Raw genomic sequence first — 26,297 nt, forward strand, 5'->3', positions numbered from 1 at the left:
ATGTTGCATTATGACGTACTGTAGCATATATTACGAACTGCATCACCCATAAGTGGCTTCTTGTACATGTAAACTGCAAATTCCTACTGTTTGCACAAAAAAAAAAGTGTATAATAATGCTGTGACATTTGCAAAAGCCACCAGTTGGTGACTATATGCAAAAAATGATTGTAAATACATAAATAAAAATAAATCTCTTTTATCTACTTTTTGTATGATACTATGCAGTGCTAAGTTAAACAGGACTTCAGAGAGGCCATCACCCTGTTTCACTCCATTCTCAAAGTCAAACTGCCTGGTACTTCTGTTATTCACTTCTGCTTTTGTATCCTTCATTGTTAGCTTGATTAACCTTCTCAGTTTATCACAGATGCCCAATTCTTTCAGCCCTTTTTAAAATGCTGGTCTATTAATACTATCAAAAGCTTGTTTAAAGTCAACAAACAGGAACTGGAGACCTATCTCATATTCATAAAATTTTTCCATTATTTGTCTAACAACAAACAACTGGTCAGATGTACCTCTGTTTGGTTAGAATCCACACAGATATTCTCCAAGTATCTTTTCGGTACACTTCTTTATTCTTTTGTTCAGCACTCCAGAGAAAATCTTATATACTGTGTTCAGTAGGGTAATACCTCAACAGTTTTCACAATTGAGCTTTTTCCTCTCTTATACATTGGGCATATTATTCTAGTATTTCACTCCTCCGCCATGCTTTCATTTATCCATATGTTCTTTATTAGTTTAATTACCCTCAGATTTCAAGACGAATATAATAATTCCATTCCCAAAAAAGCAGCTGTTGACAGGTGTGAAAATTACCAAACTCTCAGTTTAATAAGTCACGGGTGCAAAATACTAACATGCATTCTTTACAGATGAATGGAAAAACTGCTACAAGCCAACCTCGAGGAAGACCAGTTTGGATTCCATAGAAATGTTGCAACATGTGAGGCAACACTGACCCTAAGACTTATTTTAGAAGACAGAGTAAGGAAAGGCAAACCTATGCCTCTAGCACTTAGAGGAAGCTTTTGACAATGTTGACTGGAATATCTCTTTCAAATTCTGAAGGTGGCAGGTGTCAAATACAGGGAGCGAAAGGTCATTTACAGTTTGTACAGAAACCAGCTGACGGTTATGAGTTGGGAGCATGAAAGGAAAGCAGTGGTTGGGAAGTGAGTAAGACAGGGTTGTAGCCTATTCCCGATGTTATTCAATCTGTATATTGAGCAAGCAGTGAAGGAAACAAAAGAAAAATTTGGAGAAGGTGTTAAAATCCATGGAGAACAAATAAAAATTCTGAGGTTTTCCAATGACATTGTAATTCTGTCAATGGCAGCAAAGGACCTGGAAGAGCAGTTGAATGTAATGGACAAAGTCTTGAAGGAGGATATAAGATAAACACCAACAAAAGCAAAACAAAAATAATGGAATGTAGTTGAATTACATAAGGTGATGTTGAGGGAATTAGGTTAGGAAATGAGACACTTAAAGTAGTAAAGGAGTTTTGCTATTTGGGGAGCAAAATAACTGATGATGGTCAAAGTAGAGAGGATATAAAATGTAGACTGGCAATGGCAAGGAAAGTGTTTCTGAAGAAGAGAAGTTTGTTAACATAAAGTATAGATTTAAGTGTCAAAAAGTCGTTTCTGAACGTATTTGTATGGAGTGTGTGCATATATGGAAGTGAAATGTGGAATAGTTTAGACAAGAAGACAACAGAACCTTTCGAAATGTGGTGCTACAGAAGAAAGCTGAAGATTAGATGGGTGGATCACGTAACTAATGAGAAGGTACTGAATAGAATTGGGAGAAGAGGAATTTGTGGCACTACTTGACTAAAAGAAGGGATCGGTTGGTAGGACATGTTCTGAGGCATCAAGGGTTGACCAATTTAGTATTGGAGGGCAGTGGGTGTCGAGGGTAAAAATGGTAGAGGGAGACCACGAGATGAATACACTAAGCAGGTTCAGAATTATGTAGGTTGCAGCAGGTACATGGAGATGAAGAAGCTTGCAAAGGATATGGTAGCATGGAGAGCTGCATCAAACCAGTCTCTGGAATGAAGACCACCACCACAACAACAACAACAATACTAGCTTGTACCTTGTCCTCTGTTACCTTTTTTTGGTGTATCCTCATTTTTGATGCAGATCAATAGAGGTTGCCCCCTGATTTTATCACTTCTGACATGATCCCATCTTCACGAGGTGTGTTATTTTTTAGTTTATCACTGTTTCCACTTCTAGCATTGTTGGATTATGTGTCTCACAACTTTCAATTTCTCTTGTTTCTGTGTTCTCTTCCAGTTCCTGTGTACCTTTTGGAGCCTGATTCGACTTTTTTTTTAACAGATCTTCAAAGTATTCTGCCCATCTCTGCAATATTTCTTGTTCATCTCTTATTATTTTGCTGTTTTTGTTTTTGCATGCATTTTTTTGGATTGAAAATTTTTTCTCATCTTTCCCTCAGCAGGATAGAATTTCTTCATTTCATTCTGCTCCTTTAATTCTTCTATCTCTTTAACCTTTTGTTTTCAGCCATTCCATTTTCTTGCATATTCTTTGGTCATAGGGTCTTAATTCTTTGTATAACGGTATGACCTCACACTACTACCACCAATGTAACTTACCGTTCCACATTTTCGTAATGTGCAGGGATGAAGAATTGACCTCACAAGGTAATGCGGTGTTTGCTATAAGACACAAGCTGATGCGCCACACCATGTCATTTTCCACCTACCTGGCATATCTACTGAGTCCTTCCCCTATCCACCACCTGGGGAAGTACCAGATGGGGATTGACACACACACACACACACACACACACACACACACACACACACACACACACACCAATGTGGGGTTTGTCAATCCCCATCTGGTACGTCCCCAGGTGATGGTCAGTGGAAGACTCAGTAGATATGCCAGGTAGGTGGAAAATGACACGGTGTGGCGCATCAGCTTGCGTCTTATAGCAAACACCACATTACCTTGTGAGGTCAATTCTTCATCCCTGCACATTACGAAAATGTGGAACAGTAAGTTACATTGGTGGTAGTGGTGCGAGGTCATACAGTTAAACAAAGAATAAAGGTCCAATGACCAAAGAATATTCAAGAAAAAGGAATGGATGAAAACAAAAGTTTAAAGAGATAGAAAAATTAAAGGAACAGAATGAAACTAAACACACACACACACACACACACACACACACACACACACACACCTTCTTCTTCTTCTTCTTCTCCTCCTCCTCCCTCTCCTCAAGGCAAGTTGCCTGTTACGGTACCCATTTCTTGCAGCATGATCTTATTTTTTTTTTTTCCAGAGCACTTATAATTTACATCCTTTGCTGGAAGTCTTTCTCCACCCATCCTGTCTATATCCTCCTTCCATTTTCTCCTATTTTCTTTTATTTTCTGATTTCAGTTACACATTCCTAAATGTTTCCTTGTATCTTCATTTCTTTTCTGATCTTCTGTTGCATAGCCTTCCAGTCTTTCCGGAAATATCATTGCTTGAGCCTGTATTCTACTTTCTTGGTGTCTTCTTGTTACCAGACTTGAAACCTGTGAGTAATGGTTGGTACTGCTATTGTTTTACAAAAAATTTCTTGGCTTTATTCAGCAAACGTGTTATGATGGTTCCACATATGGAACTAAATTTATTTAATTTTTGGTCCACATTATGGTTATATTTGTAGGTGACATTACATCCTAGATATTTAAAATGTTTTATTTGTGCCACAATTTTATTACTGAAGACTATTTTAGATTTTATTAGTGGTCTGCTCTAAAATGCCACTACCGACAATGTTAGGCTATGTGCTGTAACTTACAGACTTCCATTTGAAGCTCATCTTCATTCTGCGTAAGCAGAGTTAGATCATGTGCATGTAAAATTACATTTAGCCTAGTGTCATGATCTAAAAGAACTCCACTATTGTTCAACATTTTCCATTTGCTGGTACTTCATCTATACATATACTGAAGACAGTTCTTCTTTGTTTGTGTTCATTGGCTTTGTTGTTATATTTACATTACCTATAATAATTTCGGTGTTTGTGTATAAACTCCTAATAGAATTTATGAGGATGGATAACCTTGTGCAGCCATGATATTCCAAAGCTTTTCCCTATTCATTTTATCAAAAGCTTTCTCAAAATAATAATATTAAAAAAAAAAGCAAGATGGATTTCTGTATTGCACTCTCGTCTCTCTTCTATAACTTGTTGCAGTGTAAAAACACTGTCAATAGTTCATCGTCCTTTTCTAAAACCTGACTGTTCTTCAGATATTAACTTTTCCATGATTTTTTAAGTCTTGCATTCAGGATTTTGGCATATAATTTAAAGGCTGTATCCAGGAGGGTTATACCTCAATGGTTACTACATTTATTTTTATCGCCCTTTTTAAAGATAGATATTACTTTGGCTCTCAGCCAGTTATCTGGTACCTTCTTATTTCCCAACATTGATGTGAAGAAGTCTTAGATGCAGGAATAACCATTCATATTTTCACAGTTCCATGTTAATACCATCTAAACCAATGGCTTTTGTATATTTTGTAGCTTTTATAGCTTCTTTCAGTTCTCTCATATCAATATTATCCAGGCCTTTTGGGTAATTTAGTTCAGGTAATATCTGAATTAGTGTGTCATCATACCACAATCTTCTATAATAAACTGTCCACTCATACTCTCCCACATTATTAACAGGTATATGATTGTTTTCTTGTCTGTTGAGTTACTTCATCACATTATAAGTAACAGTTTGTCTGCCATGTAAATCATGTTACACACTGCTAATAAAGCATTGTCATGATTATGCGTACAGTTTTCAAGTTATGCAATTCGCATTCTCTTCTGTTTCTATTCATTATACTTTTCATTACTGGGATTATTTATGTAGGTCTTGAAAGCATCTTATTTTCCTTCGGTTTTTTTCCCGTCTCTGGCATATAAATCATTACTCCTGTGCATTTCCTGTATTCCCTTTTCTTCCGCAGAACCTCATTAGCTATATTTAATATGGTTGTTATCAAATTTTTCCTTTTCTCTTCCAAGTCTTCTACCGTTTCAAAGTTTGCTAATGTTTTTTGTAACAGCTTTTGGTGGAGATCTCTCTTACTCCTATCTCCAGGCAAACTATAAGAACTTGTTCTTCTTTTTTATCCTTAATTGTTTTCTTTTGTTTTCTCCATTTTGCGTAGACGTCAATTATTGACACCAACAAGAAGTGATCTGATCCAGTATCCAGTCCTTGATAAACTCTGATACCTCTAATGTGTCCAGGAAATCATTCATTTATCAATATCAATATTTATTATAAAAGTAAGTGTACAATAGGCACGCCACTAAAATTCAGAAATGAGACTCAGTACGATCAAAGGACTCATAATATGTGGTAGTACTTTACCCCCATCTACGAAGAAGGTTCCTGTTATCACTTGAAGGATAAGGCCTGGGACATTTTGCCCTACAGAAATTTCCAGAGCATTCCAGAACATTTGAGAGTATTCGAGAACATTCTAGAACACTAGAGAGCATTCCACAACATTCGAAAATGTTTTGGAATGTTCCACAATGATCCACAATATTCTGGAATGTTCGTGAATAATTTGGAACATTCCAGAATGTTGAGGAATGTTCTGGAACATTTTGTACCATTCAAAGCCTTTTTGGCGTGTTCTGAAATTCTCCACTGGTGGGGCTACCCAGGGTAGGAGTGTATAAAGCAAGACCCGTCGTGAGTTGGAACATCAGTTTCTTATCAGTGACAAAGGGAGGAACTGAAAAAGTAGTACAGTGGGTGCATAAAAACACACAGTGAAGTGTGAGTAGTCAAAGTGATACAGCGACTGAACATAAATTGAAAGTAAAGTTTGTAAAGTGCACCTCATGTACTTGTTAGTAAAAAGTTGTTTTGATTTATATTTTTGACGAGAGGAGGAGATCTTGCCAGTTCTGAAGCAAAACAGCAAAAACAAAAAGAACAGCAAAAAATCTAAACAGACAAAGAGCACAATACATGTTTAACTTCCTAATGAACAATGGGCACCATGAGAAGCAGAGAAATCGATGAACAACGTCTAGTAAGGTCATCCGAAGACCAGTATCAGCTGCAAAGCGATTTAGAAAAGATTGCTGTATGGTGTGTCAGGTGGCAGTTGACGCTAAATAACGAAACGTGTGAGATGATCCACATGAGTTCCAAAAGAAATCCGTTGGAATTCGATTACTCGATAAATAGTACAATTCTCAAGGCTGTCAATTCAACTAAGTACCTGGGTGTTAAAATTACGAACAACTTCAGTTGGAAGGACCACATAGATAATATTGTCGGGAAGGCGAGCCAAAGGTTGCGTTTCATTGGCAGGACACTTAGAAGATGCAACAAATCCACTAAAAAGACAGCTTACACTACACTCGTTCGTCCTCTGTTAGAATATTGCTGCGCGGTGTGGGATCCTTACCAGGTGGGATTGACGGAGGACATCGAGAGGGTGCAAAGAAGGGCAGCTCGTTTTGTATTATCGCGTTATAGGGGAGAGAGTGTGGCAGATATGATACACGAGTTGGGATGGAAGTCATTACAGCATAGACGTTTTTCGTCGCGGCGAGAGCTTTTTACGAAATTTCAGTCACCAACTTTCTCTTCCGAATGCGAAAATATTTTGTTGAGCCCAACCTACATAGGAAGGAATGATCATCAAAATAAAATAAGAGAAATCAGAGCTCGAACAGAAAGGTTTAGGTGTTCGTTTTTCCCGCTCGCTGTTCGGGAGTGGAATAGTAGAGAGATAGTATGATTGTGGTTCGATGAACCCTCTGCCAAGCACTTGGATGTGAATTGCGGAGTAGTCATGTAGATGTAGACGTAGAACAACAAAATGAACAGATTGAAGAATCAAGAATTGTGACACAATCTTATAATAAAAGACTGCAAACTCAAGCCAGCCACGAAAATGTGACACTACAAGAAATGTGAATGAGGACAAAAAACAGTACAACCTAACAAATGAAGCATTGCAGTACAACCTGACAAAAGAATGAAACAGACACAAATACATCATAATCGGAAAAATGGAAAAAATCTGCCAATTCTGTTTTGCAAAAGAATTCAATTGAGAAACACCAGGATTCTGTGACATGAATAGAAAAATTTGATTACCACCGCATGAAGCATCAAGCATCTCCTTAGTAACTTTTATAATACATGACCGGGGAAACTCCAGAATCACAACACTTTCTTCAAAATATAAAAGCATAGAATACCTGCTTTCAAATGACTTCTTTCAGTGTCACTTCAGTCAACACTAACTGGAATTAAATCGATTACGTTAATTTCTGCAAGTATATTTAACTAGAAACGGAGAGACATAAATTGATCAACAATGCACAAATGTCTGTGGATTGAGACAAGTAGTAGTCCAAGGTGTACAGGGGATCTAACACAAATACAATCAATTGATTCACACATTCAAATCAGCACTAGACTGTATGACTTAAGATGAATATAAAGCCACTGGAGCCAATAAAACATCACCTGGGGAACACTAACATTGATTTAATGCACCTCAGATAGATAAAGTTGCCATCATAATTGTGGACAATGAAAATACGAGCTGTGATATAATTGTACAATTAAGAAGAGAAGGACTATACATACAAACCGTTCATATAATGCCCTCCACCACCCATTAATATTTATGCACGAAGTAGGCAGATATAATTTTAATGTGAAACAAATCCAACCTGAAATAGGCTTCGAAACAAACAAAAAAGTCACTTCCAAGGAGTTCTATGCTTACCGTTTAATGATCAGAGACAATGAAACATACAATCACATTGTCAACATTTGCCATTTATTCCAACAATTACTGGTATATATGTATATAAAAAAAAGAAGCAGAACAGATGCTTTACATAAGACTGAATCAGAAGACACTACATACCGAGAATAAATCCACCTTCAAGACAGAATCATAAATGACTGAATCATTGACAACATTGGAACACTGGTAATCTTACCCTAATCATACATAGGAAGTCCGACACATGTGCTAATACACTCAAGATGCCATGACCTACATAAGAAAATATGGACAATGTGACTTTTACATAACATGTATAGGCAGCCCATCGTGGCCAGAAATCAAAGAACAACTACAAAACAGACAAGCCCCCATGCAGTGACACACCATAATAGCCAGAGTTTACTGACAAAAACAAGTAACATTCATTGAAGTCATCATAAAATACAACATTTTGGAACCATTAGATGCTGGACGTACACAACTGAAAGGTAAAAACAAGGACTGCCTCACTCACACAATCTCATATGGCTACACGATGGAATCCATCCCACGTATTTCGACAAAATCATCCAAGCTGAGTTTCCCAATCCACAAGAAAATCCAAAACTGTACAATATAGTGAAAAACACGATTCACGGACTGAGCGAGCCACTAAACCCCAATTCATCACCTATGAGTGATGGAAAATGTACAAAAAAAATACCCAAAACCATATTTGACGAACACAAAAACCGGAGATGATGGCTATACCAAATACAGAAGATGATCATCCAAAAATGGTGCCTTCACAACAAAAATATTAATACAAGGCAGTGAACTGGAACTAGACAGTCAATTGGTAGCACCATATAACACATTACTTTGCAAAATGTGCCAAGCACATGTGAACACAGGATACTGCAATTCAGTGAAACCCATCAAATATGTCTGTAAGGAGGAGAACAAAGACAGTGACATGTCAGTAACTCAAACAGCCAAAGACAGTGAACAACAAAACAGAAACAACAAGATCTTCCAGTAGCAAATGGAAAGATACATAAACAGTAATGAAGGAGCATAGCGGCTCTTCAGTTTACCCATACACAAATGTGAACCAACTGTGCAACATCTAAAAGTATATTTGAAGAATAGACAGAGAGTTTACCTCACAAAAGACAGCACCAGAAAAATTGCTAGTGAACCACCTCAGAACACAACATTAACAGCCAAAAGGATCCACTTGCAGAAACTTTACTACGAGGGTTGGAACTTAAATAGTGGTAACTATTTATTTACAACTGATACAAAAGAGTTACATGTTTGCACCTGTTACTGCCCTTCAAAGTAGTCACCAGTATTGTGTAGAACCTATTGCCAGTGATGTGGAAGGTGAAGTATACCGTTAGCAGAGCCTGTTCTGTTGAGGTGCAAATGGAGTGGTCTACTGCCTGTCGAATCCCTGGAACAGTTCTGAAGTGAATGCCACGAAGTGGTTCTTTCAACTTCGGAATTAAATCAAAGCCACAAGGACTGAAGTCTGGGGAGTATGGTGGATGGTACAGTACTTCCCAGTCCCATCGACTGAACAGAGCAGCCACAGCTTGCGCTGTATGTGCCCGTGCATTGTTGTGCAAAATGATTAGTGGGTTGTGCAGAAAGTTTCACTGCTTCTTTCGCACAGCTGGTTGCAGATGATGCTACAAAAATGTGCATTGCCGGTCTGCTGTGGAGGAACATAATGCATTAGGACAACACCATCACAGTCATACACAAAAATCACCATAACTTTCACCACACTGGGGCTCTGACGCACTTTCGTCATTCGCGCCGACCTATAAAGACGCCATTCATTGGATTGGTGTTTCAGTTTTGGCTCGTACAATGTGGCCCACATCTCAACCAGTGTTAGATATGGCATAAGAAAGCCTCTCCCCTCCATGCTCATAGCATTCCAAGTGCATCTGAACAGCGATGTAACACATCCACTTCTGCATTTCCGTCAAGTCATGTGGAACCCATTGTGATGAGATTTTTCACATGCCCAGGCATTCCTTCAGGATGTGAAGCACAGTCACATGCACTAATTTGGTTTCGTTGGCGTGCTCACAAATCGTACGGCGCCGATCACTGTCCAGTAACGTGGCAACAGCACGCACGTCTTCTTCAGATACGCTCGGACAACCTGCCCGATGCACATCTGCCACAGTTTGCAGACCTTCATTGAAGGCTTTACCCAACATGCCAGCCACTGTTCTGTACGGCAATGCCGATTCCCGGCACACCTCTTGAGGACCTTGATGACACTGTTGTGCTGTACGAACTCTGGCACATTTAATCTTGATCCAACTCTTGTTCCTGTTTAGAAAACATAGTGACACCATTACATTAGACTGCTTACACACAAGTGACTGTGTTTCCCTCGATTACCAAATCCGAAAAGCTCATCCTGAACCGTACGTCGAATTTAACAATGACATTTTCAATCAAACACTCATTTGCCTAGAAGATAAATGTTTAGCAATAAACAACCAGATCTTAGTAAAACTTGGGATGCATGCATCATGAAGATATGATATCGGTGTACCAAACTTTGAAATTACAAAGGAAAAAGGCTACAATGTCAATGAATTACTTAAATACATTGCTCACAACTATCCACTCCTCAATAACAATCGAAGGGAAATTTACAATGCTGTCCTGGATCAAATTGAAAACAACACTCATGGAATTGTTTATTTGGCACCAGGAAAACATTTCTAATAAATATATATCCGGCAGAAGTACGTGCTAAACAACATATCGCACTCGCACTAGCATCATCCCGCGTTGCAGCTGAGGAGGATGAACTGTCCACCACTGCTGGATATAGCCGAAGAACAATTCCCGAACTGTAAAATCTCAAGAGCATTTGGACAGGATGAGCTGCTAAAGCAAGCTACAATAAAAGTATCTTCTGGGACGTATGCAGAATGGCATATAAAAAATCATTCAATGTCATGGACAGAACATTACAAGACTTGCAAGGAAACTCTGAAATGATGGTAGGAGCTCTACACATACTCTCATGAGATTTTTGACAAACACTTCCAGTTATTCCCAATTCGACACCAACATATGAGATCAATGCATGCTTTACAAAATCACATCTCTGGCCACACATACAAGTACTGCAACTAACAAAAAATATGAGAGCTGAACAATTGAAATATGGAACAGCAGCACATTTTGTTCAACATCTTTTACTAACAGACAAAGGCACAAATCCTACTGACCAGACGACTGGTCTCAATGCGTGCAACAATGATTTTTGCAACATAAAAACTGCTTAAAATGAACACATCAACCATACTGAGCCAAACATTTTTCACAACTATATCAATATGCACTGATCTGGACTGGCTATTTGAATGGGCAATGTTGGCAACTAAAAATAATATTGCTGATATTTTCAACTTTAATATTCAAATGAAAATTCCAGTCAAAGAGAGAATATACAAATCGATCAGCACAATGGTAAACATTGCATAAAGTGTGAACTTCTCAACAGAATTGTTAATCTCTTTGTAAGTATATAATGCAACATATTATTATTATTATTATTATTATTATTATTATTATTTTCTTTCTTTTCTTTTCTCCCTCATTCTTTTCATATATAAGTGCTAGAGGGTGGACATACTGCGAGTTCCGTCAAGATAAAAAAAAAGTGTATTCCAATTGTACATTAAAAGGTGTTATCAAGATAGCAAACTTTATTCGCACAATCACATTCTGTTTGTTATTCCATGTCGCACCGAGAATCCTGAAATCAAGAGGATCGAAGCAGACCAGAAGAATTCGCATGAGCAGAGGAGGAGCAATCTGGAACCAGTATTGTCACACCAATCTCCATGCACAATAGCAGTAACAAGAAAAGGATGTACGTAAATTTACGAATGTTAAATGCTGAATACATGTATTGAATATTGAAGGTCTGTTTACATTAGTGCCAGTTAAATTTAACTCAGGATATGTATACCTTCCAATTTCTTTCAAACATTCTTTCAAATTTTCCCTTTTAATTATTTAAGCAGCAAATTTTTATTCAGTTTTCCAACCCCTTCCGCCCCTATTCAAGTACCAGGAATGCTATTTCACTTCCTTTGACTTAAAACTGGATCTCCGATCATACTACTCAGAAATCTCAGCACACCAAAAGTATGTAATGGAACAAAAATGAATGTCAAACAGCTATCAAATAACCTCATTGAAGCTGAGCTTATGATTGGAAGTGTGCAAAGTCCTTTGTACTTTGCAACTATTTATCACCGGAATACCACTGATCTCTAATGAACTGCCATTCTAATTTAATGGACTGAAATTTCCAATCAAATTAGCCTACAGTTTCACAATGAACAAAGTGCAAGGACAAGCACTCAAATTTGCGACATCAACGTCAAAGACTCCTGCTTCTCTCACAGTCAACTATACATAGCTTGATCTTGAGTAGGAAATTTGAAAAATTTGTACATAACAATTTGTAGATAACAAAATGAAAAATGCTGTTTATAAACGAGTATTGTAAATACTTAGAATATGTTTTCAATAAAACTATTTTTTACCTCGCATACTTTGAAGTTTATCCTTTTATTCCAACTACCACACAATTTCATATCAACTCTCTGGGAAAAGCCATGTACCCCAGCTAGTTATTATATGATCTACAATAGATCTATATCCTCTTGCTGACCTGGTAAATTTGTGTGTCTTTCTTCCCAAAGAACTTATTTGTAATTTTTAAAACGATTAAAGGTAGCAAAATGTCCTGAGTGTTCTTCTGTTTTCATTACATACATTTTCTTGTAATGTGCCTACTATTTTTGGATTTGTCATTTTTCCTTCTTCTGGGGCATAAGTTGGCATTATTCTTATTCCTCTTGGGCTTTTGCTTTTACGAGGGTAATCCCAAAAGTAAGGTCTCCTATTTTTCTATAAGTACGTACACCTGTTTTTTTTTTTTTTTTTTCTAAAATGGTTTGCATCAGTTTACAGCTTGAACATTTAGCTATTTTTTGGCATAATCACCATTTCTGTCGATGCATTTTTGTAGACGCTGCGGCAGTTTTTGTATGCCCATGTCATACCAGCTCGCTGCCATGCTGTTCAGAAAGTTATGAACCTCTTCTTTCACCTGGTCGTCGGAGCTGAATCGCTTTCCAGCCAAATGTTCTTTTAACCTATGGAACAGGGTGCCAAGTCAGGACTATAGGGTAGGTTGGTGATTATGTTCAATTGAAACTGTTGCAGAAAGCAACAGTTTGCTGAGCGATGTGTGGGTGAGCGTTGTCATGGAGAATGTGTACGCCCTTGCTCAACATTCCTCTTCTCCAGTTCTGAATTGTCCGTTTGAGTTTTTTCAGTCTCACAATACCTGTCAGCGTTAATTGTGGTCCCAGTGATTCAGCTCCGAGGACAAGGTGAAAAAAGAGGTTCAAAACTTTCTGAACAGCATGCCAGCAAGCTGGTATGACACAGGCATACAAAAACTGCGACAGCGTCTACAAAAATGCATCGACAGAAATGGTGATTGTGTCAAAAAATAGCTAAATGTTAAAGCTGTAAACTGATGCAAACCATTTTAGAAAAAAAACAGGTGTACATACCTATAGAAAAATAGGAAGCCTTACTTTTGGGATTACCCTCGTATTAGTTTTGAATTATTCATCCATGGAGTAATGAAAAAAGACAGAACCAAAACTGCAATAAATTAAAATGTCACGCTCGCTGCTAAAGTACTACCACATGAACAATGAGCAGATAGTAAGCAATAAACTGTTTTCCTTTCATTAGTCTGTGAGGCTCTCAGTTGGAGAGGGTTTGGAATTTATGTTTTAAGTTTTTGGAAGTTGCTAAGTGCTCTCATTCTTAAATACTGAACAAATATAACACGAGTAGTTTGTGCATCATTACGTGCCTCGAGGCATATGCATACTGAGTCGCAGAAAGGCACAACAAAATGACTGCTATACATTAGAGGTTTTGGCCAAAGGCCTTCTCCTAAATTAGAAAATACACACACTTTCACAAAAGCTCAACTCTCCACCCACACACCTCACATCTTCTCTTTGATCTTGTGTTTTTATGTTGGTTTTGGCCAAACGCTCAAATGGGTAGCAGTCTTTTTGTTGTACCTGTCTGCTCCTCAATGTCTCCTCTATATGGCAAGTAGCACACTATCCTCGATATAATACTGTCATTATTTGATCCTGGACTTTCCACTGTTCAGTTTCTAACTTTGATACTTGTATTATTGTCTTAAACCTTTAATATAAGATTATACCTCTTAATGCCAAGCTTATAACAGCATTTGAATTTTTTTTAATTCTGTCAATAAGTGTATGAAATACTGAAAACAAAATCTCTGTTGCTCCTCCAAACCATCAGTCAGACAACCTGCAACTGGGACCTGGTGACCATTTTAGCCACTTAGTAACATAAACAAGCCCTAAAATGTTACTCAACATGTGTTTACACAATGATAGATGGCTCTTTTATACTTTCAGTGCAAACTGAAAGATTTCAGAGTATGAGTCAAATATCTTGTAGCTCTAGTGTAGAAGTCTGCTGATTTCAATTTATGTTAGTAATGAGTTCCATTGAAATTTCAGTCTCATGCTTTGGCATGTTAATCACCAATATTGAGTGAACCTAAACTGAGCCCATCTGAGAAAACCATCTGTCACTACAACTGTGGTGACAGGCCGGTACACGAACCCATACTTCCTGCTTATAATGAGCAGACACAGTAACTATCATGCAACCTGAGCACTTTTTCATAAGTTTGTATGGGTTTTTTTCAGAGGTGAAACTGTTAATGGCACTCTGGCACACTCAGTAACAGACTCTGCATCATGGTTCATGAACTGCAAGAAAGACTGAAATAGGAGAAAAAGAAAAGGGGATGGAGGGGGGGGGGGGGGGCGGATGGCAAGGCTCCTGACATCAAAAGGTGGCAATTATGAAAATAAATATGGTTTCATCCTTCTCCATCTACATCTACATCCATACTCTTAAAACCATGGTAAGGTGCACGACAGAGGATATATCCCACTGTACCAGTTATTAGGTCTTCTTCCCGTTCCATTCACATACGGAGAGGAGAAAGAATGATTGTTTGAATGCCTCTGTATGTGCAGTAATTATTCTAATCCTATCCTCACAATCCCTATGTGAGTGATGTGTAAGGGATTGTAGTATTCCTTAGCAGTGCATAAATGTATTAATGTCATTGCCTCTCCACATTTCTAATATACTGTTGTTGTTGTTGTTGTTGTCTTTGTTGAGGTCTTCTTCAGAAGACTGGTTTGATACAAAAAACATGCTAGTCTATCCAGTGCATAACTACGGCTACCTACATCCATCTGAACCCTCTTACTGTATTCAAGCCCTGGTCTCCCTCTACAACCCCATGCCTCCACACTTCCTTTGTTCCCAAATTATTGTTGCCTCAGAATGTGCCCTATCAACTGATCCCTTCTTTTAGTCAAGCTGTCCTAAAAATTTCTTTTTTCCCCAATTTGATTCTGTACCTCTCTGTCAGTTACTCAATTTATCCATTTAATATTCAACTCTCTTCTATAGCAACACATTTCGAAAGCATCTATTCTCTCCTTGTTGAAATACTTATCATCCTCATTTCGCTTCTGTAAAAGGCTATGCCTCATACAAACACCATATGAAAAGACTTCCTACATTTAATAAATTTATATTTGACACTAAGAGGTTAAAATGTCAGTAAAACCAGCAAATTAGCTCAATGTTTTTCACCAGATGATCAACAGTTCATGTCGTGACCTCCACACTCTCCCAATCTCACTCCATGTGGTACTTTTGTCTGGTATTACATGAAAGATTAAGTGTTTATGCCAAAAGAAAAAAAATGGGTTTTTCTATGTGTGCAAAGCTGTGTGATGAGACGTCAAATAATAAAGCTGCAGCAAATCTGTAAAATAGTTTCAATCATTTCTACCACCCTTAAGCTGTCGGCACACGGACCGTACATCCGAACATTGAGCGTTGAGCATACCGAGTTTCTGAAGTCATAGTGTGGAATAGCACGTTCGGGAGTCTTTCCGAACTTGCAGAGCAATATCTGGCATGCCAGATATTCTGGGCGTGCGTCTGAGCGTTGACCAATGAGATGGCACAACGCCACCTACGTCAAACGCACGCCGTCTCCCTTCAGTACAGAGTTGTGAGGCGCCATATTGACATTCATTTCAATCCTACATGTATATATGCCGTTTCTGAGCCCCAGAAAATTGAAAATCACTGGAAAACCTGTTGTTAACTGTGTGATTAGTTCTGATAAAATAGTGAGAAACATCATATTCATCGCATAAGAATTATTGTAACTTGCGTATTATGAGAGTAGGCAGTGACACACTGAAGCTCCACCCAAAACGCACTGTTCTTGGTACAATTTGTTATGATTAAATTTCAATTAGTAACATATCTACGATTAAGGTTTTCAATAAGGGGTAACATAATATGGTTAGATACATGCAATCTGTTGTTGGCTTAGCATAATGAGTAGTGTCACTGTCCTATATTGAGATGTTTGTTGGGGCAGTGGTTCACGTCTAGACACTCTGAAGCATCCCCAACTCTCTTGTGGTTCCCTTTTAAGGTACTCCACGTCGACGTCTGCCCGTAGATACGTATCGTCAGTAGGTTTTCCGGCTTTACTTCCCAACGTGACAGCAACAACTCTCCGATGAGGTGCGGGCCTTGTGTTTTGCTATTACTCCAAGACTTGTAAATATCGCTTTTATTTAGTAATTTGCCCAGCCAAAACTCTCCCCTTTTATGATTAAGACAGCCTGTGCCATCTTTCGGAGGGAGTGGGGACGTCAAACAGTCACATAAGTTCATATTAAGCAGTCCGTAAAATACGTAAACATTCACTTCAGTTTGCGTGTTAGTTAATGCCTACGCTTTCCACTAGATGGTGCTGACTTACTGCTGAATAGCTTTGGTTCTGTAAAACCTTCACTGATTAGTACTAGGTAAATGAAATAAGTCCAAGACTCTCGTATTTCACCTTCACTCTATATCCAAGGATTAGGATGGTGATGGATGATGGTCTATTTAAAAGGTTCCTAGCCTGGAGGAATCTAAATAGTCCGCAAATGCTGATATGCACACGCTGTACGCCCAGATTCGCAACTAACAGCACACGACACTTTCAAAAGTCCTCACATTAATATCTGAATACCGGTACCCTGTAATAGACCAAGATGCAACATCTGTCCCATACATTCTCCCACCACCACCTACTCCAGTCCAGTCACTTGCATCATCTATCCCACCAAAGGCAGGGCTACTTGTGAAATCAGTTACGGTATCTAGAAGTTAAGCTGAAACCACTGTGCCACATGCTAAGTGGACACGGCAACCGACACGCTGTCTGTCCACATAAATGGCTAGCAACAAACTGTGACCGAGAAACAACAGGACCATCCTGTTGCTGGGTACACTACCCTACATGATATTCTTCATTTCAATTACTGCTTCACAGCCCGTGCCATCTGGAACCTTCCCACAAACGGGGAACTCTTCCTGCAATATATCATATGTTCCCTTAACCCTCCCAGCCTCAACCTTCGATAGTCGTCGTCCTTACCCGTCGAGTCCCTTCCCTGTTCCCATTTCAGCACTACACAGTCCTCTGTTCCATCCTTTTCCGCTACCCATCTCTCTCTTCGTGACTGCACCTAGCTGTCCTGCCCTCTCTGCAGCATGCTCCCACAGCAGCACTTCAGTGTCCCCCAGCCCTACCCAGCTATCCCTCCCCTTCCCCACCCCGCCTCCTCCTTACCCCCTTGCCTCTCTTGACATGCACTGCTGCTCATAGTCCGGCTTCAAATCGCAGAGACTTTGGTCGTGTGTGTGTGTGTGTGTGTGTGTGTGTGTGTATTTTTCAGCAAAGGCCCGATTCTTTTAATTCATACAAGTTCCATTTCCTTAAGATCATATCTTTCAGAAAATTTTTCAGTTTTCAAATGCAGTTCAGTATCAATAAAGTATCGTGCAAGTGCATATTTTCCTTGGAAAGGTTTCACAGCTCAAAACCTGATTACTGAATCTGTCTTACTATTCCATAAATTTCTGAAACCTACAAATGTCTCCCGGTCTTCCACATACACAACATTCTTTCACAATTTTAAAAACAAGTGTTAATAACAGTTTGATTTTGTTCAGTACCTATTGTACCATGTGGCTTTCCCCTTCTTTCATTTCCCCCAGTAATTCTTTTCCTTCTTGTCCAGTCCAATCATAGTTAAATTTGCATCTCCTTACACACACACACACACACACACACACACACACACACACACGTGATCACTGTGCTGCAAATAGTAGCTCACCTTCTCACTCATTATTATTCATACTCCTGTACTGACCTGACCAGAAGTACTGTTCTTCCTGCCACTTCACTTCACTTCTTACCAGTATATCTAAATTCAACATGTCCCTCTCATTTTGCATTCTCTAACTTACCTACCCAAGTAAGAGATCTGACATTCTACACTCTAACCCACACAGTGCCAGTTTTGTTTCTCGTGATGACAACATCCTCTCGACTAGTCCCTGCCTGGAGATCAGAATATTTTATCCATGAGGGTGCCATTATCACTGAGCTATACAGTAGAGCTGCACACACTCAGAAAATATAATAGCTATTCGTATCTCCAGTGTAGAGAGGACACATTGACTAATGTTACAAGGCCAGATCAATGACCCATCCAAACTGTTGCCCCTTGATAGCAAAGTGTGGCAATTTCTGTAGGGTAGGCTGAGAATTATGAATTTTGAAAAAAGAAAACAGGATCTTAAAACAAAATCTTGTAAAATAGAAATACTGCAGAAGTTACTTCTGTAGGGTAGGCTGAGAATTATGAATTTCGAAAAAAGAAAACAGGATCTTAAAACAAAATCTTGTAAAATAGAAATACTGCAGAAGTGACTTAGTTACATATTTCTGCTAAGATTGAAACTACTAAAGAAATAGTTATAAATAAAGGCATAAAAATATTAAGCACTTCACATTAATAAAAATATAACACACAGTAACTCACCGTTACACTCTTTTATAAATTAGTTCTACCCTCTTATCTTTTTCTGGGCATACACATTGGAAACACAAGACAAGAACTTTTATTTATTTAAATAGGGTAGGTGCTGTTATAGACTCCAGTGATTCTTTCAGCAGCTGTTGAGTCTTCACCTCTATCGACAAGGTGGTGATGGATTACTGTTCTACCTTTCCATACATATTGCTGCTGAAGGCAGCAGCAATATGGCAGAATTTGAAGCGATTTTGACAATATGGTATATCCACAGTGCAAGAATAAAATCTATGATAATATATTCTCCGTGACTACAGTACATTATTTCAGGTTCGATCCAACTTAAAGTGGTAAAAATTCACTTACATTCCCTTTTGTTCATGGAGATAAGAATTAGTTTGCATCATAAATGGTAAAAATCACCTTTGGAAATCGCTCATGAACTGAATTATACCAGCTTGTGACAGGCCAAAGTTATGAACATGATCCTATGTAGTATTATTTTTCAGGTGCTTCCATTATATTATAAGCATCTGTATTTATATGTTCTGATGAATACAACATATGGGTACCACTTTTAATTTTGTCATGTACTATGAGAGGAAATTACATTTGATATAACATTGCACAAGGACAACTGAGTGTTACCAGTTGTGTGTGTAACATGAGATGACAAGCTTCTAAGCGAGCCCCCATAAAACTGATATAGAAAGACAAAGTTGCAACTTGGTGGCAGCAAGGTAAACATGGTGGTGCTGTGTCATATATACTAGGATAAGAAATTACATATGACGGCAAAATTAAAAGTCTGGCAGATTAAAACTGTGTGCCCGACCGAGACTTGAACTCGGGACCTTGGTCTTTCGCAGGCAAGTGCTCTACCAAAACACGACTCACGCCCGGTCTCACAGCTTTACTTCTGCCAGTATCTCGTCTCCTACCTTCCAAACTTTACAGAAAGTTACGCAAAAGGCAAAGGTCACGAGTTCGAGTCTCGGTCAGGCACAAAGTTTTAATCTGCCAGGAAGTTTCATATCAGCGCACACTCCACTGCAGAGTGAAAATCTCATTCTGGAAAATTAAAAGCGGTTAATAGTGTAGTTTGACATTTGCAAGTAAAAGTTAAACCTTTCTGTGTGTTTTCTCCTGCCTGCTTGATAAGGAGGTTTTTCATATATCTGTTTACTTTTATAGTCAAAACAATTGATTATTTCTGTTGTTATAAAAAATTTATGTAGTTTTTTATACCAATTCATCTATTTTAGATTTCTGAAGATAGAAACAATTCCAAAACGCGTTGTGTGTACTCTGAGATCAATAAAGTCATTCTTCACCTGCTGCATGACACTGATGCGACCCAATCAGCCAGCTTAATTACAGATCTATGCATATTTACAAGAGTGGTCACTAACCTGCTATGTTACTTTATGTCACATGTTTATTAATTATGTAAATATAAACAGAACATAAGAACTTCATTGTTACTTACTCCACTGTGCACAGGAACTGTCCAAACCCTTTCTCTTCCACATTGTACTCCAAGTCATATCCTTCTCTTTCAAACCATCCACGTAAGGTCTTCTTAGGATCATCAATATACAGATCTTCATTTGGTGCAGCAGCATAAGGGTTTTGAGAAAGATCTGTTTCTTCATCTGCATCCTCACCTACAAAAATTAAAAACAAACAAATTCATCCACAGTGCACTGTTCAACCCACAAAGACAGAGTGGCAAGAAGAGAACACTTGAAGACTTAATTTTAAAACTTTCTGGTAAAGACAATGTAGTCACACACGTGTGTTTCATTAGCTCTGACAAAATACATTTATCCAAAAGCTTAGCAAGCTTTCCACTCTTCTTCACTTTTATCCACTCTAGACCTCACCTATATGGTAAATGGTTTACCTTTATTTCTTCAAATGAAGGTAGGTGAAATGTGAAATTTTATCTCAATTCTGAAACAATATTGCATCCATTGGTAAGAAAGCCACTTAACTGGGTAAGGTGTTCCTTGTGTTTCCAAAACTGGAATAACTATTCAGCCACGGCCTTAATGTTGCAGGCACTCCAACAATAATTAGCAGGGAATGAAAAAACTCACTCATGAAGCATTTGATGAATTCCTTTTCTATCACTTTCAGCAGTAATGTATCATCATACAATGAAGTGCCAAAGAAATTGGAACACCTGCCTAACATTGTGTAGGGTGTCTGCGAGCAAGCAGAATTATCACAACATGACGTGACATGGACTCGTCCAATGTGTGAAGTAGTGCAGGAGGGAACTGACACCATGAATCCTGCAGGGCTGTCCATAGATCTGTAAGAGTACAAGGGGGTGGAGATTTCTTCTGAACAGCACATTACAAGGCATTCCAGATATACTCAATAAGGTTCATGTCTGGGGAGTTAGGTGGCCAGCAGAAGTATTTAAACTCAGAAAATTGTTCCTGGAGCCACTCTGTAGCAATTCTGGACATGGAGGGTGTCACATTGTCCTGCTGGAATTATCCAAGTCTGTCAGACTGCACAATGGGTATGAATGGATGTAGGTGATCAGAGTGGATGCTTACGTACATGCCACCGAGTTATATCTAGATGTATCAGAGGTCCCATGTCACTCCAACTGCACATTCCCACACTATTACAAGGCCTCCACCAGCATCAACCGTCTCCTGCTGACTTGCATGGTTCATTGATTCATGAGATTGTATCCATACCCGTACACGTCCATCCGCTCAATACATTTGAAACAAGACTCGTCCAACCGGGAAACATGCTTCCAGTCATCAACTGTCCAAAGTCAGTGTTAACGGGCCCAGGTGAGCCATAAAGCTTCGTGTCGTACAGTCATCGAGGGTAAATGAGTGGACCTTCAGCTCCGAAAGCCTATACTGATGATGTTTCATTGAATGGTTCGCACACTGACACTTGCTGATGGCCCAGCACTGAACTTGCAACCATTTGTGGAAGGGCTGCACTTCTGTCACACTGAACGATTCTCTTCAGTCGACAATGGTCCCATTCTTGCATGATCTTTTTCCGGCCACAGCAATGTCAGAGATTTGATGTTTCACTGGATTCCACATATTTACAGTACACTCATGAAATGATCGTACGAGGAAAATCCCCACTTCACTGCTACCTCAGAGATGCTGCGTCCCATTGCTTCTGTGCCATCTATAAAAGCATGTTCAAACTCACTTAAAATATTGGTAACCTGTCATTGTAGCAGCAGCAAACGATCTAACAACTGCGCCAGACACTTGTATTATATAAGCACTGCCGACAACAGTGCCATCTTCTGCCTGTTTACACATCTGTGTATTTGAATACGCATACCTATACCAGTTTCTTTGGTGCTTCAGTGTATAATGCCTCGCTGAGTATGTTTTCAACATTAACACTTTTCAAATGAGTTCAAGGAACCAGAACAATGTTAATGGTTTTGCTTATACTGCATGTAAAGAAGAGACTGTTGAACGCACTGTTTGAAGGGTGTATACATATTTTGGAATGTGTTGCTGCTGATGTGGTAACACACCTACAGAAAGACAACACAGCTAAAGCAATGTTGAACATGATATGTCTGAAAGATGCACACAAGTAAAACGGGGGAGGGAACATGGATAGATGAAATACAGAACAGAAGCAAGTATAACAAAAGACTAATATTGAAATGCAGGTGTGGGTTTAATAATGAATACGAAAATAGGAGTGTGGGTAAGCTACTACAAACAGCATAGTGAACGCATTATTGTGGCCAAGATAGACACGAAGCCCATGTCTACTACAGCAGCACAAGTTTATTTGCCAACTAGCTCTGCAGATGATGAAGAAATTGATGAAATGTATGATGAGATAAAAGAAATTATTCAGGTACTGAAGGGAGACGAAAATTTAATAGTCATGGATGACTCGAATTCGAGAGTAGGAAATGGGAGAGAAGGAAACATAGTAGGTGAATATGGACTGGGGGTAAGAAATGAAAGAGGAAGCCGGCTGGTAGAATTTTCCACAGTGCATAACTTAATCATAGCTAACACTTGGTTCAAGAATCATAAAAGAAGGTCGTATACATGGAGGAATCCTGGAGATACTAAAAGGTATCAGATAGATTATATAATGGTAAGACAGAGATTTGGGAACCAGGTTTTAAATTGTAGCCGGCCAGTGTTGCCGAGCGGTTCTAGGCGCTTCAGTCGAGAACTGCACTGGTGCTACGGTCGCAGGTTCGAATCCTGCCTCGGGCATGGGTGTGTGTGATGTCCTTAGGTTAGTTAGGTTTAAGTAATTCTAAGTCTAGGGGACTGATGACCTCAGATGTTAAGTCCCATAGTGCTCAGAGCCACTTGAACCATTTTTTTTTTTATTATTGTAACAGGGTGTATACGTGGACAATGAAAAAATATTCCCGGATTTCCCGGTTAAAAATACACTTTCTCCCGGGTGAAAACAAGCGTTTTGTTATGTGACAGTATATTTTCCGTTATCAATCCTTTGAATGGTTATGGATTTATACATAGGGGTAGAATCTCCCGGAACTTTTGAAAACGAAACTCAGGAAAATACACACGTTTTGGCAATATCTTAGATGTGCAGCAACATGTACGCTGCGTATTTTCGTACTACGAAAGTATACATTGGAATTCTACCAAATACCGCATGTTACTTTCCGAATCATTGAAATCGAGATTGCGATGCGACATTGTAAGCCAGTCATAGGTCATGTCACGTGATCTCGCCAGCCGATGTCAGTGGATATTCAGAGCATAGGACACGTGATGTAGTCAACCAACAGCAACATCACTGTTGAGTAGCACAAACACAAAACAGGGAAAGTTAATAGTTTAAATTAATATACATAGTGTTGTTAACATAAAAGGAAAGTTATCACATATAATATTGGTCTCTAATGTTAATAAGCTGCAAGAGAAGCTAAGCTTTCGCATATAATGTTGATCTTTTATTCGCATGTTACACTTAGAATATATCACACGAATGTGCCAGAAAAATGTCTGATCTTAAGGGTTAGAAATTCTTCTAAATGGCTCGTCATCAAAGAGTCGATTTTTAAATGAGAGTCAAACGCTCTGTGATTTAATAAATTCGTGGTACATTCTCGCACATAATTCAACTAACGTAAAAGGATATTTACTTTGAAAGTAACTCTTTTCAAACAACCATTCGCAATATTTTCCCGCGACCTGTTAGAAATAGGTTCGTTTCAGCAGTTGCCAGAGAGCGCAAATCACAGGCGACACCGCGCTTGCCCAGCTATCATGACGTAGGAAGCCCGTATGTCACAAAACAAACAAGACATCAGAGGATACTCCAAGAGCATCGGAATTTCGTGAACCATACTAAAATGTGCACATTTAAAGTGCACATCTGTATGTCCAGATTCCCAATGAAGTAGACGTCGACCTGATATTAAGCTTTTCAGTGTGGTTTCCGGGATTTAAATTTTCTGTGAGCACCCGTACTGTATTGTATCATGTTTGTTTCTTTATTATGGCAAAATGCCATATGTGCTAGAAGATGAAAACGTGCACTTGAAATACAGCGAAAAGTTGAAAATAGCCAGTACCGTGGAATTAAACATTTCGTTTGAAATACATTGACTGCCTCTGCGGAAAAAGTTTATAAAAGTCAAATTTCTTTAGCAAATAGACAAAAATAACTTCATTGTTCCGCAAGGCGATTAACGCTTGGCTGTCAGAGAAGTGGAAATAAAATCAAATCTGAAACTAATGACATATTTTAGCCTTCCGTAATTATGTGAATGCATTTTCATTCACTTGATAGCACCTGTACACAGATATCCGTTTTGTTTTCATTTGACGTGAGAGTAAACGAGGGGTAAACACGGGTCACCTAGAAACTATCCACTATATCTCAGACTGCTCTGCGCATCTGCCCCGGATCTACGATATTTGCGAACCGAGTCAATACTGAAAAAAATCGAATTTTCTAAAATATGTTCATCTTGTAACGCATATCTTTCTGCAAAATCTGAAACATAACACATATGTGTTCGAGGACATGTTAAGACATGTTATTTGGTCTTAAGTGTGCCAAAGTGCAGTGCCACGCCTCTTTATAAAGCATTACAAGCAAAAAACTTTATGTTAGGAAATAGTTTCACATTTGATTCATACGAACCAGCTTCTCAAGCATGAAATCGAAAAGTAGTATTACGAAATTTTTATATAAATTTGGCATCGTCTTATTCTTCCATAATTTGTGTGACGTCCCCGTTTCATCTCCTTCCTCCTTCTAACAAACAATCTTGTCATCACCAATTCTGTAGCTATTCCTGCCATTGTCAAAATCCGTTCGCCCATTAACTTCACTAACCCTGACACAATCATAGGTTTAGTTACCCCGCGATTATTTTCCGATTAGGCGCTATTACGTGTTCGTACAACACGTTTTCCGCTTTACTTCCAAACAGAACTGAAGCGGCTGCTAGCCGGGGGCTATACAACTGGTCCTTTCTAGTATAGCGATCTGGCCACAAATTTTCTGTCAAAATTTTATTTTCTTGGATACACCGAGAAGTACGTCATCTTTCTCACCTGTTATTCCTGTCAGTCGTTTATTTCCATTCTGGTAGTCTGGACCTATAGATTTTGCTAGTAATTATAACAACGCTGATCATTCGCAAACCCAATAAATCACATAATCAGACAGCGATTGGCATTCATCCGTTCGGCTTGACTCCGCTCAGCTCGTATAGCCGCGTCCCCTTTTGTCTGAGGAAAGTTTATTTCCAGATGCGACGAGGATTCTCCTGACAGATACATCACGCATTCAAAAATCAACTTATGATTCATTCAGAAATCAACTTAAGATGTGTTCAAAAACTAACAGGGAAGCGTTTCAAAATTATTTGAATAATCGATGGACACACGTGCGCTGGATGCTAGTCGCTTTGTCAAAGAAGTTCTTTTCATCAAGAATATGAATTTGGCGCCCCCTTTTCCCGGTAGCATCTAGCTGCTTGCTGCGACTGCTTGCACAGCCAACGGCCACATTCCTATAGAAATCTCAAACGTTACTCAACTGCGCATGCGCACGAGCCCGCTCGATACTCTCAAACGCATCTAAAGTAAACAGTTGGGACTTCCTAAAGCCTTTGACATATTTTGCTGTTGGCAGACACACTCATGAGCACTGTGTGTCGTTGTTGTATATGGGTCATTTCCTTTGCAAATTAAGTTATTTTCGTTTATTTCTCTGGTTTGTTTTTTATTGTTGAAGTATTATTCTGCAGTAGTATACTTTGATCGAGCATCGGTTCTTACCAGTGAAAATTTCAAAAATTTAACTGAAAACTAAAACAATGAAAAATTCCCGGAATTCCAAAAAAATCCCGG

At 38.8% G+C, this 26,297-nt stretch overlaps 1 pseudogene; it reads right to left on the reverse strand.

Moving 5' to 3' along the window:
* The window catches only part of LOC126301747 (kanadaptin-like), a 227,418-nt pseudogene that overhangs the window by 120,485 nt on the left and 80,636 nt on the right, over positions 1 to 26,297 (reverse strand).

Source organism: Schistocerca gregaria, unplaced genomic scaffold, assembly GCF_023897955.1.
Source record: "Schistocerca gregaria isolate iqSchGreg1 unplaced genomic scaffold, iqSchGreg1.2 ptg000097l, whole genome shotgun sequence".
Classification (NCBI taxonomy): Eukaryota; Metazoa; Arthropoda; class Insecta; order Orthoptera; family Acrididae; genus Schistocerca; species Schistocerca gregaria.